The sequence below is a fragment of the Uloborus diversus genome, chromosome 6 (genome assembly GCF_026930045.1).
Source record: "Uloborus diversus isolate 005 chromosome 6, Udiv.v.3.1, whole genome shotgun sequence".
In the NCBI taxonomy this organism is placed as follows: Eukaryota; Metazoa; Arthropoda; class Arachnida; order Araneae; family Uloboridae; genus Uloborus; species Uloborus diversus.
In genome coordinates, this window is record NC_072736.1 from 53,462,535 (window position 1) to 53,484,334 (window position 21,800).

A 21,800-nucleotide genomic window follows, 5' to 3' on the forward strand; every position below is an offset into this window, starting at 1 on the left:
AAGTCGAAGTCAAGAGCTGATCATCTTATGCTATAGTTGCATCGGTTTAACAAAGAAAAGTCATAAATTGTCTAGACCCGTAAAGCGTAAGCGAATCAAGTGCGGCCACTTTCAGCTGCACTCAATTAAAACTAGAAGTCGAAGCAAATAAGTTTTTAAAACTATTTGTAGCGAAATTTGGAAAAAAAATAAAAAAAAAAAAGGAAATTAATTTGAATTTCGTCATTTTGAATTCAACTTATGTTTTTCGCAATCACGAGTGTGTGTGTATGTAGGCATGTGAGCTTGTGTGGGGGTTTGTGTGTTTGTGTTTGTGCAGGCATGAGTGTTGGTAGTTGTGTGTATGAGTGAGTGTTTGCGTGCGTGGGGGCGGGATATGTGTATGTGTGTGTAGGCATATGTGTTTGTGTCTGTGTGCAGGCATGGATATGTGGGTAGTTGTGTATATATGTGTGTGTGTGTGTGTAAGTGTATGTGTGTGTGTAAGTGTATGTGTGTGTGTAAGTGTATGTGTGTGTGTAAGTGTATGTGTGTGTGTAAGTGTATGTGTGTGTGTAAGTGTATGTGTGTGTGTAAGTGTATGTGTGTGTATGTGCGGGTGTGTGTGTGTGTAGTTGTGTACGTATGCGAGTAAGTGTAGGATATTGACGCAACCTGGAGATGGCTTTCTCTAGAGGAGCAGCATCGTGAGGAGCCGGTCGACGGTGGTGCTGGCGGGAAAATAAAATGATAGCACATCAAAACAGTCAAATGAAAGCAATAAGCAATCGTGATTGCCCAGAAAAAAAAAATTTGAACTATGACATCTTGAATTCAAATTATGTTTTTCGCAATCACGAGTGTGTGTGTGTGTATGTGGGGGAGTGTGTGTGGGGGGTATGTTTGTGTGTAGGCATGTGTGTATGTGTGGGTAGTTGTGTGTATGTGTAGGTGTATGTGTGTGTAGATGTATGTCTGTATAAAGGTGTAAGTGTATGCAAGTAAGTGACGCAACCTGGAGACGGTTTTCGCTACAGGAGCACATCGTGAGGCGGCCGGCCGGTCGACAGTGGTGCTGCAGAGGGTGCTGGCGGGAAAATAAAATGATAGCGCATCAAAACAGTCAAGTGAGAACAATAAGCAATCGTGATTGCTCAAAAAAAAGAAAGAAAAACAAATCTACAGGAAAATGAAATAAAAATGTAAAAATCTAACTCCCCCCCCCCCCCTCTAAAAACACACAGACCTGCCTAAAAATGTAAGCAAAAGTGAAAATAAGAAAATTTTGAAGTTACAAGAAGCTTCCCAACTAATGAAATTTAATCATCCCAAAGGAAAATAAACGGCGTATATTCTCAAGCTAGACTTCATATTCCTTTATTTGATTGAGAAAGAGCATATAACGTGACTCGCTTTTTAACAGCTGAGTGGAAAGCAGGAACAAATCAAATTAATTTATCCCGAGCAAAGAAGTCATTATTTTGCAATCAGATTACAAAAAAACATCGCGTTTTGGATGAGAGAAGAGTAATAAAAGACTTGATTGCAATACTTCTGCATGCGTGAGCATAGTTCTTCTTTTTCTCGTTAAATAATTTTTATTATGATTATTAGATTAAATTCGAAATCTGATTTCAAAAGAATGATTTCTAGCCTTTTTATGCTTAAGAAAAGATAATAATTTAATGCAAATTACTATTGATTTTTATGCTCTTTTTCCGAGAACTCTGTAATTAAAAATCAAATATTCATCACAATTTAACAATGTGATTCGAATCTACGCTGTATTTGTATCTTTTATTCAGACTAAGTGTTCTGATTCGTTAAGGATTTTTTTTTTTTTTTTGAAATATAATGAATTTAATTTAGTAAGTTATTAAAAAAATTAAAAACAGATAAGATTAGATGTCTTATACAGTTATGCGATTCTTTTTGATTAGAAAGAGAGAGAGAAAGAGATTTTTTGTGTTTATAAACTAATAAAACTCATTTTCTGTGCATGTACCAATAAAAAAAAAGTCTTATTTACATTGAATTCTTCAATAAGAAGCAGAAACGTAATTTGTATTGAATCTTTCTATAAAAAACATTATTTTAAAATAGAGAAGTTTTTAGAGCTCAGAATAAAATATCTATACTGTCCGCCCCACTTAAACGAATACCGTCAGTTCCAAGAAATATTATTAAACCCAATTAACCCAATAAATATTATTAACCCCGATTAAACGGGGTATTTGATTAAGCGGAGAAATTCTATTTACTTTTCCAGATTGACAATTTTTGACTTGAAATGTAACAATAAATCAATATCTAAGTAACAATAGAAGAAAAAAAGTTTTTTTATTTAAAAGCATTTTAAATAAGCTAAGTAATCAACAAAATAGTATACTAATTAAGTAAATATAATACAAGTACATATGAAAATTATAAATGTGTAACTTACAACATGAGGAATTAAATCTTTGTTTGAACACCTTTTTTCACTTCATACTTTTTGGAGAGAAAGTCCATAATAGTGGATTCCTTGATCAAGGTATTTTGTGAATATTTTTCAAACTTCAATTGCCGTGTTTTACGTAATTGATATTTATCAATCTCTTATCGTCTGCAATATTTATATTTAGTTGCGTTTTTTAATTTAATTATCGACTGTCTGTTGGTAATGGCAACAATAAAAGAAGTTAGATAGAATAGTGGAAATGCTTTGCTGGAATATGAATGTTGGTTTTCCCACCCTTTGTTTGCCGAAAGATACTATTTTAAATTTTACGTCAATAATTGCTCTTATTTAATTTATTGCTCTGCGCATAATAATTGCTCTACTCATTTAAAACTGTTCTCCGCAAAAATATATGCGAAAGCTGATCACTATTACTCGATTAACCGGGGGAGTTATTCGATTAAGCGGGGGTCTCTAACCTTACACCTATGGGGAAATATTCGACTCCAGGAAATTTTATTCGTATAAGCGGGGTATTCGCTTATCCGTTACCCGATTTAGCAAGACTGACAGTATATATATATATATATATATATATATATATATATATATATATATATATATATATATATATATATATATATATATATATATATATATATATATATATATATATATATATATATATATATATACGTATAAAAAACTAGTTTTCTTAAAAATAAGGAAAAAAACATGTTTTTTCAACTGCCTAAACCAATCGTATATTGCATCCTAATTATAATTAGAATATCTATATGCATCATTATTACATGTCTTTCTCTCTTTAATATTTCAAAAGGTACTTGATTAAAGCTGAAAAAATCTCTTTTTCTCACAAATGCATACCACAAAAGCTTCTTGAAATTATATTCCTATCATTAAATATTAATTGCTTCCAACGGAAACGAAGCAAAGTCAAAAGTAGTATTATGTAACGGTTAATAACTACGACCAGACGAAATCTCAAAGATCAAAATTTAAATCTTAAAACCTAATTGCTCATAATTTGGCAACTCAATTTAAGTACCAAACGAAAAGGTATGATTCGAAAATGGACAAGTTGGGCCTTTAATTAAGACATATTTAAACTACCAAATTAACTTCCTATCTTCACAGTGCACGCATACCGCTATCGGTAACCGGTACTACTAACCGGTGACTAACCGTAGCGATCTCATAGAGCTACTGGTTGATTCCGAAGTCGTTCTAATAGCTTCACCGATAGATCCACCGGTCGATCGCAAATTAAGCTAGTTGATTGGCTGATTTAATCACCTGACATTTTTGATCAATAATAAGTATTTTTCACCTGCACGTTTGTCTGAGCTAGTAGCCTTGGATTAAGCGTTCGATGAAATATCGGTTGGGAACAACCGGTGAATAACCGCTGACGCTATTAGCTGTCATGTGACAACCGACCGGTAGCTACCGGTAGCGGTATGTGAACGAAACCAATATAAGGTCCTCATACCAACACACATGTTTTATCGGGTGGAAATGTGCATTTAAGACAGCTATTTTCTTTTAATTATTTATTTATTTAAACCCAGATAAGGATCCAAGCAACTACCACTCCATCACTTCTAGAAACTCTATTCTTTAACACCTGTTTTATATAGGCACCTCGGCAAAACGAGATAAGAACTTTAAGTTTCAAAGGGATCCATTACGCTTTTTTTTTTAAAACAGAAAATGAGTCAACGCGAATAAAACGGTTGAATGCATAACATATTTCTATCGTTACTCAGCAGTTAGAAAAAAAAAAATACAGACGAACGCGCGCAATGGAATAGCCATTTTGCCCCGAAAAAACATTCTAATGAGCAGAATATTCCATGAACCGGGATCAAAATAACACATTACATTGGTTTGGTACATTGAAAATGTATTATATTAAGCGGGATATTCTTTTAACCGATATTCTAATAAGCGGGCTCGATTGCACCGTTGAAAAATTCCTGGCGCTGTTCTTTATTCATTTAAAACGAATAAAGAAGTGTGAAACGCATATTCCTCTCGAAAACAAGATTGCTCATTTAACATACGCATCGTGAGACTTTACTTCAGTTCCAAACGTCATTTTCCAGGATGATTCTGCTCCGTGCCATAGGGCAAAACTGGTAAGTAACAATTTAAAAACCTTTATCCTGCCATTAGAACTTAAATTGACATGGGATTAAGTAATAATTTTTCTCTCAACTCACACGCAGGTTCAGAAATGGAAAAATGGACATGAAGTCAGCAGTTTGCCTTGGCCCGGAAACAGCCCCGATCTTCGTAACCAATTATCGGGTTCCTGCTGTTAAATGTTTATTTCATAAATTTTGCAGAATTTCACATACATTCATCGTTAATCGGTCGATCAAAACTTCTCACATAATCCCATTGTTGTGAAAATGCGAGGGTGATGCAATTTTTTTTACCAGCACTGTACATACAAACGCGAGCGTAAATAATTACCATACGCATCACACGCTCGTGATTGCGAGAAACGTAATTTGAGTTCAAGATGCCAAAAATTCAAATTTTTATAGATACATTTTTTTTTTTTTTTTTGCATTTTCAGTATGTAGTTTCAATAAAAAGCAAAATATGTTTTTTCCCATATAAAGAATGAAGTCGCTGAGTTTTGTCCAAAGATTTATCTTTATAATAAAACATAAGAAAAAAACTTCCTCTGCTGTGTGGTAGGTCAATATCTGCCCTGGATGTGAATTAGTTTTGCATTCGAACAAACAAACAAACAATTCAATCAACAAACACTCATAGTTTTGGATATGGGTAGATTAAACAAAATTTATTTCTTAAATAAAAGAGTACGTCCTGAATTTTTGAACCGTTGCCTAGCAACATGACTCAGAAAAGACTTTTCAAGAGAGCGTGAGGCAATTCTTTCAAACGTGCAAAGAAAAAAAGAAAAAGGAGAAGAAAAACAGGAAAAAAGAAAATGAAAAAAAAATCCCAGGGAGATAAAAAATTTTCAAAGCACCGAGATAGGAGAAATGAAATTATAATGCGGAAACAAAACACAAGAAGAAGATATCAGCAATGATTATAATGACCAGAGAGCGAATAAATAGCGCACATCTTTACTGTTCTTTGAAATTACTTCACTGTATCGCTGCAAAAATAATTTCAGTTTCTCATGTGGAGTTTATATGTCAGCCAAAGAATGTTTGTAAGGAATGAGATTGGTAATAATGTAGAGAAGAATGGAGAAGATGTGTTCTTTATGATGCAAAATTAAAATTATAAAAGAAATGTGCTGCTTCTGTCGTCTATATACTGATCATGTAAGTTCAGTACAACGCTCGTTCAATGTGGATAACCGAAATCAATAACTACAATAGTTTGTTTCAAAAATACATGTAAAAAAAAGTTTCTCCTAGATAACGGGACACCCCTCAATATTTTTAGACTTGTGGATAGCAACATAATGGAAGAATTTTAGCTTCCTATTTCATCTGAAACCCCCTCCCCCAAACTTCATAAGTATGGGGATGGGGGTTAAAAAAATTCATTGAACTGAAAACACAATGCTACATATTATAATATACACAAGTAATATGCATATACATTGCAATAAAATAATTAGGGTTACCCGGGGGGAATTATGGGTCACACTCTCTTTCCGGGGTAAATAACGGTCTCCAATTTTTTACTGTTAAAAAATGGTTTTACAAAAAAAAAAACTAAATTAATCTAAGTCATTCTTATACATTCAATTTTCCTATATAAAAGTCAAAGACAAGGTAACAGTGAAGTAAATAATAGAAAAAAAAATTAATTTGAGTCGAAAAATCGTGATTTTTTTTTTTTTTTTCGAGATAGGTGTAGATGAAACACTTTTGAAGAAACAAATTTGTTGGTGCTGTTTTTTAATAGCAAATGGGCTTTTCATACCAACATACATTTTTCTTCTTTTTTAAAATAGTTAGTATTAAAAGTATGCTGATTTATACCCCAGTTTAGTTGGGTAGTTCTCGGTCACCGGGGAAATTCTGGATCAGTATATTTTCTGATATTTTAGATTTTTTTCTTAATTGTTTTTGTGTGAATAATATCAGTAATCACTTCAACTTATCCTTTTTTGTGCCAAACTTTTTCTCAAAAAGAAATTTTAATGCTCCAGTTGCAACATTGGATGAGATATATCATCTTCAGTTGCTCTTGAAGTATGCTCTTTTGACGAGCAAATCAATTTAAGCTATAAAGGTAGCCTATTTCAGGATGCAATAATGATATATCTAGTACCAAAATAATAAAAAAAATAATATTAATCCCTAGAGTACCATTTATAACAAATCTTGTATTTTGGAACTGCAAGAAAAAAGAAGCAGAAGAGAAATCAAATGCAAAGCACAGATGTAGTCATGAAGAAAAACCGTGCTTGCAAAAAAAAATTGAAAATACCTCAACAAGCTCATATAGACAACCCCTAAATGCAAAATAAACTTGTTTTAGAAATGTTTTTGACAACGAGAAAAAGTGGAAAGAATATGCAATAACATTATTGCAAAAATATTCATTCTTTAAAAAATAAAAATGTTAAAAGATGGTGCTACAACCGAATTCATTCTGTACTTGAACATCAGATAGACTTTGTAATGAACGATGATAGTGACATATTCTGAAATAGAAAAGTAACTCAAAATTTGGACAAGGAAAAAGCAGAAATGAATTTTCTGGAACAAGGTGTCGGAAGTTTTATTTGTACATGAGAGACATTTTTAGAAGTAATTTGAAATAAGTTCTTTTTTTTTTCTAGTTAATTGAAATTGTAAAAAAAAAAAACTTGCAGTTGACAGAAACATGATTGTTGAAGGTAGCATAAAAAAATTAAAGAAATTTCTTCGCGGAATCTTGGGCTGAAAGCAAAGAGCAGTAACTAATTGCAGTCGACTAGTAAGAGTAGCATCAAATTATTTCAATTATAATGTGTTATTTCTTTAATATTAAATTTTTTATCATTAAAAAATCTCTTTCTGGGCTAAGAAACAATAATTTAGAATAATCAATTACTTTTGACAAGGATTACTTTAAAAAAAGGGGGTTACCCATATTTACCCCATATGACCCATAATTTCCCCGATCCGGGGAAATTCTTGGTCACTCCTTTAATTAAAATAAAATAAATAATAATGCAATTTCAGGTAAAGGGATTATTTGAATAATTTCTAAATTATTTAAGCTTATTCCAAGCCAAATTAAATGTTTCTAAATTTGTGACATTTTCTATGCTACGGCTAATGATAAATTGAGGGGACATTGAGCACCTTCTTAAAATTTGAGTAAGAATCTAAAACTTTTTCAGCATAATACTATTAATAAGTCTTTAAAAATAAATAGGGGGTGTACAGAACTCTAGCTGAAAAAAAGTTTTTTTTTTTTTTTTTTTTTTTTTGAACTACCCTAAATCACACGCACATATGAAGTAGTCACTTAAACAACCTATCAGGTTGTTTAAGTGACTACTTCACGTTCGTTAAAAAAGTTCGAAATACTCAAAGTTCCAAAGAATATAATAAAAAATTGCATTTGTGAACAAAATAAAAAAAATTTTTAACGTATAAATCGTATCTCAGTGAAGGCAAGTTTTCTCGCGATGTAGACATTTGACCCTTGGTTTGACAACCAAGCATCTGGTCGGAGCCATCTTCAACTATTAAGATCTGCGGTTCAGTGGCCTCGCAATGATGGTCTCTAGAACGAAGTCGCTAACGAGATAACCTCACTGTTAAAAAAAATTCTGAAGTTATATGGTAAAAGTTACTAGCATCGATGTTGCAAGAAACATTTACTGTAAAATCCTATTTTACTTTAAAATTTTACAGTAGAGTAAATGGGAGTTGATAAACGCAGCATGTGAGCAGTAAGTTTGATCTCGGTACTTTCGTATTGGCAGGCGGCTTTGCTGACCACTGTACCATCGAGTGAGGGAAAATACTGTGTTATGTGTTTCGGACTGTAAGTCATTTGATGTATCAGTTAGCGCTGCAATCGCATATGTTTTACGGTATAAATTACTGTAAATTTGTTCTGTATTGTAAACACTCCATTTTACAGTAATATTTACCGTGAAAGTTTCCTGAATTTTTAACAGTGCACTTTTTTGCTGGGCGTGAGGTCACCGCACTGTACTTTCTCAGCAAGGAAAACTGCTGTGAGGTGCTTAGCAATTTTATTGACCGGAAAGTAATACTTTTCATTCTAGAGTAGAATGTGCACACCTTTTGTTGCTCAAGCCATTTCTACACTCTCAGAAATGGACTTTCAAATTTGACGAAATTTTCTTCGTTTTTGACGAAACCACTTCCAGGGATATGCTCCGAGCGAACATTTCGTCAAATTGAAGAAACTGCTTTTGTTAGTGGTTTGAGGATGCGAATTTCGTCAAATGTAACGAAATATTTCTTCATTCTAGTTTCGTCAAATTAACAATCATTTTTGTAATTTTGAGAGCATTAGTTTCGTCAAATTAATTTCGTCATATATGAGGACGTTAATTTCGTAAATTTTTAAGAAAATTTATTTCCTTTTTTTTTTTTTTTGAGCACATTAGTTTTATTTTTTATTTTTGAGAATACAGCCGAACCTCGTTAATTCGAACTCGCTTAAAACAAATAACTGCTGAAATGAACTTTTTTGCAATCCTTGTCTTATTGTTTATTGGATAAAGCGAACCACGTTTTATAATAATCGATTTTAATGGTCCCTTTAAGTTCGTTATAACGAGGTTCGACTGTATTTTATAAGATTTGTGTGTGTGTGATCAAATCCTCTCTTCAGAATCTTACCACCGTAGTTTCCCACTTTAGTGCGTATAGTCACTTTCACAGGCCCGTCATTTACGGGGTCAGGGGGTCAATTGACCCCCCCCCCTCCTGTCTTGATTTTTGAACATTCATGTTTTTACACATGACAGGCCGTTGTTTTAGTTCGTTTTCTGTAAAATTTTTATTGAGTACAGGCTCTTTGTAAATTTGGGAAAAAACTGAAACAACGGGCCTGCAGCCCCCCCCCCCATCAAAATAAAAGACAAGTAATTGTTAAAAAAAGAGGCACATAGAATATGTGAAGCAAATTTTTATTTATGTAAAAATGCAAACAAACAACTTCTTAAAAAAGGCAAAACAAATCATTGCAGATTAAACTCCCCATGGTATCTAATTAAACCCCCATAATGGGGGTTTTCCTTCAAACAGTCTAATTTTTGTCGGATATTTTCCAAATTTGGCACAGAGGTTCGTTATTGGAGGCTCGGGAATTCACACATGGTCATTTATGTCCCTCTATGTGGGGGGCGGGGGGGGACAGCCAACCCCGCATTGGGGGGTTCTCCGTATTAAAAAAAAAGTTTTTGTCCCATCTTTTTTAAATTTGCCACAGAGGTTCTTAGATGCTCAAGAATGACGCAGGGTAGTTTTCAGCACTTTATAAGGGGAGGGGGGGGGAGTTCCTTGAAAAAATCCAATTTTTGTCGGATCTTTCCAAAATTTGACACATAGGCTCTTTGATGCACTGGTATTCACGCAAGGTAGTTTTTGGCCTTCTATGGGGGGGGGGGGGGCAACCCCTATGGTAGTTTTCCTACAAAAAATCCAGTTTTTGTTGGATCTTTCCGAATTTGGCAGAGTTTCGTTATTCGATGCTCAGGAATTCTCATATTGTGGCTTTCTTTCCGCTATGGGGGGCAACCCCCATACGGGAGGGGTTCTTATAAAAAAAGTTTTTATATCTTTTCCAAATTTGGAACAGAGGTTCTCTGATGCTCGGGAATTCACACATGGTAGTTTTCAACCCTCCATGATGGGGGGGGGGAGCAACCCCGTATTGGGAGGTTCTCCTTATATAAAAAAAAGTTTTTGTCCGATCTTTTCTAAATTTGCCATAGAGGTTTGATGCTCAGGAATTCACGGAAGCTAGCTTTCGTCAATGTATGGGTGGGGGGGGGCAACCCCGATGGGGGTTTTCCTTGAAAAAAATTCATTTTTGTCGGATCTTTCCAAAATTTGGCATAAAGGTTCGTTCATTGATGTCAGGAATTCTCATAGAGTAGTTTTCGCCCCGCTATGGGGGACAACCACCAAATGAGGGGTTTTCTTACAAAAAACCAGTTTTATCATGTCTTTTCCAAAATTGTCACAGATGTCCTTTGACACTCGGGAATTCCCGTTTTCGTCCCGCTATGGAGTGGGAAACCACGTGTGGGGGGGGGGGGGTTATAAGAACCCAGTTTTTGTCTGATCTGTTCCAAATTTGGTACATTTGTCTTTTGATGTTTCGGAATTCTCGTAGTGTAGTTTTCGTCCCGCTATGTGTGGCAAACCCTATAGGAGTTTTCCTTATAAAAATCCAGTTTTCGTCGATCTTTTCCAGATTCGACCCAGATATCCTTTGATGCTGGAAATCCACATAGGATAGTTTCCCATGGGGTAGTATTCATATGGGGTACTACCCCCTGTGATTAAAGAACCTATGTGCCAAATTAGAAAAAGATCTGACAAAAGCCTGGATTTTTGTAAGGAAAACTCCCCTAATTGGGGAGGGGGTGCCCCTAAAGCGGAAAGAATATTTCAAACTGTTTGAACTACATCGCTACATCGCGATGTAAGGATGGCGATGCATCACGATGTAGAAATTCCTACATCGCCCTGCCCCTACTGGGAATATAAAAGTGCAACTTCCTCAGTAGACATTGGGTTCTGGAAAAAAAAATCATGTGCCACTTTTATGCACAGTTAGATCGATATATGCTCGGGAGAAAATTGCTGAGAAGTTTCTTCTTCATTGCATCGCATGAAAAAATTCCAGAAAAAAAAAAAAAGATTTTTATCCAACTTATACCACCAAGTTCAAAGAAAAAGTACAATAAAATGGACAACTTTAAGTTAGTACATATTTGTTCTAAAATTAGATACAGAAAATAAAATTAGATAATCTTAAGAAAAAGCTTACCTTTTTCTTTTTCCAATTAATTATTTGTTTTATTAATTTTGCTTGTATGTAGAATGTTTATTTGGCCAAATTTATATTTAATACAGGAACTTTATTATTGCATGCAATTCATACTTCATACTTTGAAAACAATTCTCTGCCAAAATTGCAAAAGATATTTGAAAATATAAATCTTAAAAAAATGCAGATGTGAAATACATCATTTGGTAAAATTAATTTAGTGTAATGTTTGTTAAATAATTATAAAAATATACCTTTGCTTTTTACACCTAAGTTTTTATTTTTATTTCCAAACATGTGTAACATGAAATCAATGTGTAATATACGAACATTTAGAATATTGTTATAATTACGAAAAAGTCTTCGTCTATCCTTGTTCCGATTATCTCCGTGATGCTGGATCCATCCTAAAAAAGTTTTAAAAAGAGAATATATACATAATAAGTAAAGGTTTAAGTCCATGGGTGTATGCCCTCATGCACATGGATCTTTTTTCTATTTCGAGGAAAGTTTTACGATTAAATTCAGCAGTTTATTTCTGAAATAAAACATGTTTTCACGATTTCTTTCAAAATCTGAGTTTTTTTTCTTAAGTTAAAAAGCTACGATTCGCTTGTGACTTTGAAAAGCATCTGATTTAATTTTCATATTTTTCAAAATATATGATTATTCTGATGCTGACAGCTTTTTTTCAAGCAGATTGCAAGAATGAGTTATTTTTACAGCGGATGAACAAAATTTTTATTTAGGCAGCTAGACTCTCAGTTAGTTTCTGAAATTAATTTCTGAATAATATTCTAGAATTAGAGTTTTTTCAATTTATCGAGAATCAGCATTATTTAGCCATTAAACGAGTTAATTCTTTTGCACATCAAGTCGTGAATTTTCATTTTTTGAGATATAAAAAAAATCTAAAGTGCGAAAATTGTTGATCTGTGATTTTTTTTAAATTTATTTTTTATTTTAACCGATAGCCAAAATACACCGTTTTTTTTCCGATTTTCGTGTTTCGTTTTCTTCACGAATGTTTTCTGAAGTACTCCCCCCCCCCCCCTGACCAAATTAGTCCCAATAAAGTACTTATGAATTAAGTAGTACTGAAACTGGTGATTATGATTTTATTTGCATTTTTTTCAGAGATTTTATTGTGCTATGTTATCAATAAACAACATTTACTTACCGAGCTTTACCTCCTTAAACTACTATCAAATTAGAGTCAAAAACCCAGGGCTCCAACACTCGAAGCCACGCTCCATTTCATAAGTTAACTAGTAATTACATAAAGCTACCTTTTAGCTGATAGATAGGGATTTAGTAAAAAAAAACTGATTTTTCTGCTGTACTGGGGGTAGAGTACTTACAAAATGAGGCGTAGCTTAAGGGCGTGTGTACTTCCGATTTTTTTAACTCAGCTGGTAATGATTTTAAGAGGGAATGCTTGCCAAGTAAAGTTGTTAATTGATAGTATAGTACCTTGAAATCTTTAAAAAATATTCGAACAAAATCATAAAATCATCAAAATCAATCACTAGTACAAAAATATTCAAACGTAGCTCTACTAGTTTGGGACGGAGACGAAGGGAGTATCACCTTTTAACTAAGCATATTTGATTTTCAAAATATGCAATTCTCACGCAGTAAATAAAAAAAAACGCCAAGGGAGAAGAGCTGCCAAAGATAGGGGAAACCCAATAACAAAGTGCATTTTCTTGTTTGTTTGTGTCTTAAAAACTAATTGACTGATATCAATGGATTTTTTTTCAAAGGTATATAATGAAAATAGGGACTAGTGTAGCAAAGCTTGTTACATATATAAAGCTTATCATATATTCTCATTATCCTTTTAATTTTTCATATATTTTCATTATCCTTTCAATTTTTCAATTGAAGTTCGGGTAAATTTTCAGACATTTTATTTTATATGCAGCAAAATCACAACTCCAACTAAAAGATTTGGATTTATTGGAAGTTCATCTATAAAATGCTTCTTAGTCTGATTTAATGTAGACCGGGATTTCTCACTTTTTGTTGACAATATCTTGAGGCGGCAAATATGGCAATAAATTAATGCTGCATTTATTTTAGCTGCAGATACTATGTAAAATGGAAAAATTCATAATTATAACAAATCATGTAACACAAATTGACATAGAAAAACTTATAAATTTAGTGCATGAAGTGGGAAAATAAACAACAAAAAAATGCTTATTATTGTTATTACAATTTTCAAACATGCTATACTATCTTTTCTTCTTTTTTTTTTTTTTAAATCGAGGTTAAACATTAAAACTTCACTTCAATAATTTATTTTAATTTGCGGAAAAATTGAAAAAAATATTGAAACTATTCTGCTGAAATATAAAGCACAAAGATAGAGTTCTTTATGGAAATTAATATTTTCTCTATCTTAAAATGATTTTATCAAATTGATATTTACTTTACTTCATGTTTTATGCAAGTATAGCTTGACTGCGAAAAGAAGGCGGATGACCTTGAAGCGAAACCTCATTTCGTATCATTTGTTAACCGACTTCAAAAAGGAGGCGGTTATCAGTTCATACCGTATGTATGTTTTTTTTTTTTTTTTTGTTTGTCCACTCATAGCGTCTCACCTAGTGAACCAATTTTGATGATTCTTTTTTTAATGGATAGAGGATGGCTCAACTTAGGTCCCATTACTTTGTTTGACCATATTTGTTCTTTAGATAAAAAGTTATGGGCAAAAAACAGTAAATTTCCCTATTAAATGATTAAAATCATATTGTAGCGAAGTTCGCTCTTTTCATCCGTGGATAACGGTGGCTCAGTGGTAGAATTATCGTCTCCCACACGAGCAACCCGGGTTCAAATCCCGACTAGGACAAAGTGAATTTTACTAAAATTTCGTTTCTACTGTTTCCCGTATTTTCTCGAATGTTCTATTAATTTCTGTATCTTTTCAAGTCTGGAAAGTTCCAGCACTTTTTCAAGTTGTATATAAGGAGATGTAACGTTCATTCGTGGTTCTGAATAAAGATCTCGAGTTGAGACTAACGAGTATTCGCTTCATTTGGCTTTCACATTGTCTTCGCTATCTTCATCTACGCGACAATATGAAACTCATTGTTATAAAAGTTTGGTGCCATATAACTGTAACATTAATAGTAATTGAATGATAATTTTGAATAAAGGCTTTTCTAAAGCAATATAAGGATATAGAGCCGCACTTCTTACTAGGTAACTTCTTACTTTTACTGAAATATCTACATTTACACTAAAAAGAATGAAATAAAAAAATTTTGAAAAAAAAATAGAACCGACTTCAAAATTGCTCTAAAAAGTGAAAAATAATTTTATTCTTTAAACACCTTCGATAATACTTTTAAACATAATTTTTGAAGTTGGCGCAAAAACAAAAAGTAAAATCCATTGTAACCATGCTTCGTTCATATTTTTATCAAAAAATCATCCAAACTTAGGAACGAAACATTTATATCGTTACTCAAATATGCTGTCATCAATGCGTAATGCATGTGGTAGTGAAGAAACTGGACCTGGTTAAATTTATACTTGTAGTTGAGTAATGGCTGTGAATGATTTTATCGATCGTTTTTGCGCCAACTTCAAAAATTATGTTTAAAAGTATTATCGAAGGTGTTTAAAGAATAAAATTATTTTTCACTTTTTAGAGCAATTTTGAAGTCGGTTCTATTTTTTTTTCAAAATTTTTTTAATAGGTAGAATCAACGAGAAAGCACCTAAAAGTGAGAGTCGTTCTCACTGATCCTATCTATCCCAAAATAATAACAATCAACCTATTACAAACGATACAAATGATGTGTTTGCTTCAAGGTCAGCCGCCTTCTCTTCGCGGTCAAGCTTTAAAAAAACAAGGCTTCACAAATAATGAACATAAGCACTTATTGCTAGAAACATCTGCCGCAGGGAAAGAGATTATATAAACAGCGTGGGGTAAGCTGGTAAGCATAGTGGGGGATTGGTATATAGTATTTGTTTAAGAAAATAAAAATGCAGAATGAAACAAATTTGAACTATTAAACTAAAAAATACACTTCGTTTAGCAGAATTATTTTTGTAAAATTAATGGAGAAGAATGAAAACACATAACCATGTAATTCCATGTTGAAATTAAGAGCTTCAAAGTTCTATGCCTTTTATAAAAGCGCTGTATTTATCATCTGTGTTAGTTAAGCAACGGTGGAGGGTTTTTCTTTTTTTTTTTTTTTTTGTAAGTTTAAATTTGTACAAACTCTTTAGTCATGTTTGTAATTTTTTTAACGAAATAAAAGAAGTACGCTTTTGGAAACAAATGTCAACGAACTAACATTTTCTTTTAAATAAAAAAAAACAACGCTAGCTAAGCCTAACGTGGAGGTGACTCAAAGTTAACACACAGAATTCTAATCTTAATCGAACCGTTCGTTTTCAATTTTAATGTGTTTTAAATACAACTATAAACACAACACTATACAAAAATCTAACAATACATAAAAGAAGGCACATTTCACATACAAATTTCAATTAATACTAGCCTTTTTTTATGAATCCTTTACAATAATTGAGATAAGATAATTTAACGAGCAAGTACAAGATTGAAACGAAAACTCCCAGAATGCACTGCAATGTGACGAAATCGGGACGAAATAATTTCGTGAAAAATTTGAGATTTCTGGTTTCGTCAAATATCACGTGATTCGGTGACGAAAGGATCGTCGAAAATAACGAAATAGTGCTCGAGGATTGCCGAATTGTCAAAATTGAGCGTTTCATTTTTGACAGTGTAAACGGTACTCAAAATCATCCCATGTTCCAGCCAACATGGATTGCGTAGAACATGGAGTTAACTCAATTTTCTGAAAATGTAATTACTTTTAATATATTAGACTTTTTAAACTATTTTTCTCTCATGCAACTATATTTCATCTAACGTTTGGCTGCTTCTGGATCCTCTGAACTAGTTAATGCTACTTTTATATGCTCAATTTCGGAAAAGGTCCGACCCCCCAATAACAGACACCGAAAATTCTGATGGTATCCAGTAACAGATAGTAGTACGAAATTATGAGTAACGGACAAAATTCCCTTTTTCTCCTCAAAATGCGCAAAAGTCCCTTATTTTTAGAACTATAGCCTTATTTAATTCAAATGAAAGAGAAACTAGCTGACTTCGTGGTAGCTGTTCATAACCTACCACCATTGTCTTGTAAAATACCAACTGGCTCATAAAATTTCTTCTGATAACAATAGATGGTTGCACCGCAGTCACGGGCAGCAGCAACGTCAGTTATACCCGCTTAAAACCCTTATTATTTAAATCCAAACTTACGACTGTCTGTTACACGATCTTTGTCTGTTACTGGTGCCGTTACCGTACCTGATTTTAAATGAAAACGTTTCTAAAACAAAATTCCGCATTTGCAACATTGTTAGAGAAAACACCTACATAAAAACACTTAATATGACAAATTTATACTCAACACACAATTACGATTAGCTAATGCTAAAATATCGTTATTGGCTAAAATACTGGAAATATACACAGACAGTCTTGTATCGAACTTTTATACTTAAAATATTGACATTCTCATATATATTATGGCGGATTCACTGATCGAGTAACGCTCCTGATGTCACCAACAATGAAACTCGTGCCACGGTATGATACAGGTAATTTAATAATATTTTTTGATAATGTTTAACATGCAGGGAAAGGCTTTATTTTGAAAAGGCTAAACTGGATCAGGTAGCTTGACTGCTTTACTGGTAAAACTGTAATTCAAGGAGAATGAAACAACGAAAAGGGGTCAACAATGAACGCTATTTACTGGAGTCTATATTAGGATTAATCCATGGTAAAATTTCAACCATCCAAATGTCACCAAACAGGCAATGGATTCGTTCAAATGTAGAAACAAATTTTCACTCGTTATACCTGGACGGAAGATTTTCTAGTGAAACAAATAACTAGTGATTAAAGCAGTGTTTAAAAATTTGGATTGAATATTTATCAAACTGCATAAATTTATTAATTCAACAGAATTATATAAACTGTCAATGATAAATTTAAATTAACACTTAGAGCGGAAAAAAATAGTATAAATATTTTATGAGGCTTTTGAGTACCTTAACTATCATTTTTAACATTTTATTACTAAGAAAAAAAAAACATACTTAGAAAATTCATGCGTGTACGCAGTTAATCTTATTAATTAAATTTTCTAAAGTATTCTCTTCACCAAGCATGAATTTGTATGAGAATACTTTCTTTTCAATTGTAACAACTGTCGTTAAAGGAAATAAAAAAAAGAAAAAAAAAACAGAAACATGTATCTCACAAAAATAAGAACTTTAACTGCTTCTTCTCGAAAAGATAAAAACGTTACCATAAAACAATGTTTTCAATGCTTGGAGCAAATGGCGTTTGCTTAAAGTTCATTCGAAATTGAAAGAATAGCATCCTTTTTTACGATGTACTTTAATGATAATACTAATGGAAGATTTTTAAGCACTTTTTTTTTTCGTTCCTCCTTTGTTTTAGTGGAATTTTTCTTCGATTCTTGGTAAATAATATTAGTGCAAGAAATAGATATTGATATTACTAGAAATTATCGTACCTGCTTAATCCTTTTAATGAAACATCTTAACTTCACCCACCTAAAACACTTGCCAAACGAAAAAAAAAACTAACTTTTCTTGTTTTGGTGCGAAATATTTTTTAACATAATGGTTTGTTAACTAATCACCTTTTTACTTCCTTTTACAAAAAAGGAAGTATTGTATTCGCGAAAAAATTTTCACTCAAAAATCGCCCTTAATTTCCATTTTGCTCACCCCCAAATGAATGTTGAGTTTTTTTTTCGATTCGACCACATGCGGAAAAGTGCCTAAGAATGTATAGACACGCGAAATATCCATTTTGACCATCACCGAGGTAATTACAACGACTTTTCTCGTGACGTCTGTATGTATGTGCGTATGTGTGTATGTGCGTATGTGCGTATGTGCGTATGTGCGTATGTATCTCGCATAACTCAAAAATGGTATGTCCTAGAAAGTTGAAATTTGGTACATAGACTCGTAGTGGGGTCTAGTTGTGCACCTCCCCTTTTGGTTGCTTTCGGATGTTCCTGAGGGGGTCTTTTGCACCTTTTTGGGGGGAAAAAATTGTTAATATCAATGCAAACTTAAGTGGTGTTACAATTTGGCGGACACTTGGCGATATATCGCCAGTCTTTTGGTCGCCAAGTTTTGTCGCCAACTTGGCGGAAAATTTGGCGATTTTTTTTTATCTGGTTTTAATTTGGCCATCGTTTTTAATATTTAGAGATTAAACTACTGAATCACATTAAAATTGCCAATAATGGGAAAATGACATTAAAATGGAGTAAAAGGAAGTCATGTGAGGCACACATCAGCTCGTTTTATTTGAATATCTTCTCTTGATTTTTGATCACATCCCACGTTTTAGTGAAATAACGTGCTTTCCTAATAAGTTCTAAGATTTCGAATGGTATGCAAGGTGTTTATTAAGTCTTGCACAGATAAAGAAAATTCTTAAAAAAAAAAAAAAAAACTACATCAAATTTTAACATAATTCTTTCTTTATTTTGATTTTTATCTCAAAAAGGTTTTTTCACAACACCGACTCATTTATTTCTACGTGTGCAACTCTGTAGTTCTAAGAAGATTTAGAAAATTTTCAACTTCACGCCAGGCACTAGCGCAGCCAGAATTTATCTTCTGTGGGATGAGGGCATGGTCATAACAGCCCTTATATGGATATAAACTGTCATATTTGTATTAAAACCAAAAGTTTTGCCGTGTGGACCTTCAAAACCCTCCACGAGGTGCCACAGGGAGTTTTTCCTTTCATAGACGCCATTTTCAGCTTTCGATATTAGCTGCACCTACCTGCCTTTCACTAATATTGTACTACTGAAAAATTCGATGATTTTTGAATTGAAATAAAAATACAAACCTATACATTTTAAAAAGTTGGGTTTTTTTTTTTTTTTTGAATAAATTGTTTTGAGCAATGCAAGACATTATAAACACCTTGCATAGTATCCGTGTAGCTTTAAAACTGTCACAAATGTTTCATTACAGAGCCATAATGTAAATGTATGCAAAAAAAATTTAAAACATCTTCAGAAAGTTTATACCTTTATTTCTCAATGAATTGAAGCAGTGAGAAGCACACTCGTGGCCCTTTGCTGAAAGTTTCAATGAGCGTTTGTGCCTCTGCGTTGTTGCAAAAAGCCACCATTTTGATATCAATTTAACTCATTTGTTTGAAAAGTCTACTTTTATCATTATTTACTTATGTTGTGTTAATTTATTAATTTTTGACAAAATTATACTACGTTTTAATTTCCCGGTATTTTTTTTTTTTTTTTTTTGAGCAATTACATTGCTTATTGTTCTCACTTGACTGTTTTGATGTCCTATGATTTTATTTCCCCCCCGCCTCCCTCTGCAGCACCACCGTCGACCGTCCCTCATGATGCTGCTCATGTAGCCAAAACCGTCTCCAAGTTGCGTCCATATCCTATACAGACACGCATACATACAAGCACCTACAAACTCACACAATCACACACACATTCATGCCTGCACACAGACACAAACACACACGCCTACACACACACACACTCGTGATTGCGAAAAACATAATTTGAGTTCAAGATGTTAAAATTCAAATTATTTTATTTTTTTTTTCCTCCTGTTTTTTTTTTTTTTTTTTTTTTTTTTTTTTTTTTTTTTGCAGCATCCTGTATTTATATCCTCGGAGCCTTTCTTTTGACAAAATAATAAAAAGCTTAATTCAAGTAAGATCAAAGAAAATTTTGCCTTTTGAAATTTCGGTTACTTCATTAACATTAATTTATTTTCTTGGTTTTAAAATTTTTTATCAGAATAAGTATTGGTATAGGTCAGGGTAGGTATGTCTATTTTCCTATTTCGAAAATAGAAATTTGTTTTCTGTTTATATTCAAATCTCAACCACCGTTTGCTAAAAATGGTAAAGTGGAGGTTTTAATTTTTTTGTTCATTTCTCTTAAACATGAAACCTTAAGTTACTAAGATTTTTCTTCTACTACACAAGTATTGACAAAGTAAGAAACAAAACAAAAAAAAAATATTAAAGAGACTTATTAAAATCAACAGGCAGTGCGAGCTATAGATTTAGAAAGGATTTAGCTTTAATGAACTTTATGGGTTTATATAATCTGAACTAGACTTTCCCCCTTTCCTGTTATGCATAATCTTCAATTTAATAATAGTTTCAAATTATAACGTGCAGTTCCATTTGAAGTTATTCATTCGGATAATGGAGAGTTTTTGTAATTAATTTTAAAAACTAGTTCGAAGAATATTGTCTTTTTCATTGAAAGTTATTAACCGAAACTTGCATTGATCTTTACCAACTCGGTCAAAATTATCAAATAACTTTAAATTCCAAATGTTTCTAGAACTGATACTGAGGTTCGAAATAGTTAGGATTGATTTCATTAACACTTTTTCATTCTTATTTTACTAACTCTCAAGATGTCCCAGTTTATTCTTTTTCTCCGTTCTACATATTTTACAATCGACAAGGTTGCAGTAACAGCCATATTTTGCATGTAATTAAAGTTTACATATCTGACATTACTAATTATTTTCAAACAAGGGCGCGGGGAAGGAGATTACAGATTCGAAGGACTATTGTGAGGAGGTGGGCTCCCAGAGTCTTTGACTTAAAAAAAATAGCCGATTATAACATGGTAAATTCGTATGCGGGTAAAGGCTGTTATTACCCCTCCCTTTCTCTCAGAAGGTAAATTCTGACTGCACTAGGGATCTCAATGATTCCTCCTATAAAATTCTCAAGTATCTTCTCCATAGATAATAACTTTAGCTGATTTTGTAGTCTGTATTTGTTGGTACAAATTTTCCTTATGAAGCTTTCATCGAATTAATTAAACACAATAAATTAGATTACTTTAGTATTTTAAATCGAATTATTTGTATTTTGGGAAATACTCACCGTGGCACCATACATAAGAGGCCTGTCTGCATTTCGCACATAAGTAATGCCACCAAGTTGCAAACAATGATAAGTGTATAAAACTGCCCTTTTGCATTGATTTGCAGCGTACTTCTTTCATTAGATCCATGCTATATCCAAATAAAATTGCTGGTATAGATGTATTCTATCGCCTATTGAAATTGTACTCAAGAATACAGAACCACCTATAATCTATGTACTGAGAATCGGCGTGTCAAGACCAAATAACTTTCCCACTCTCCACTACTTTTCCTTTCTGGTTGTCACGGTTACAGCACTATGAACATTTTCCCCACATTGCATTTGCCACACAAAACATTTGCAGATGCA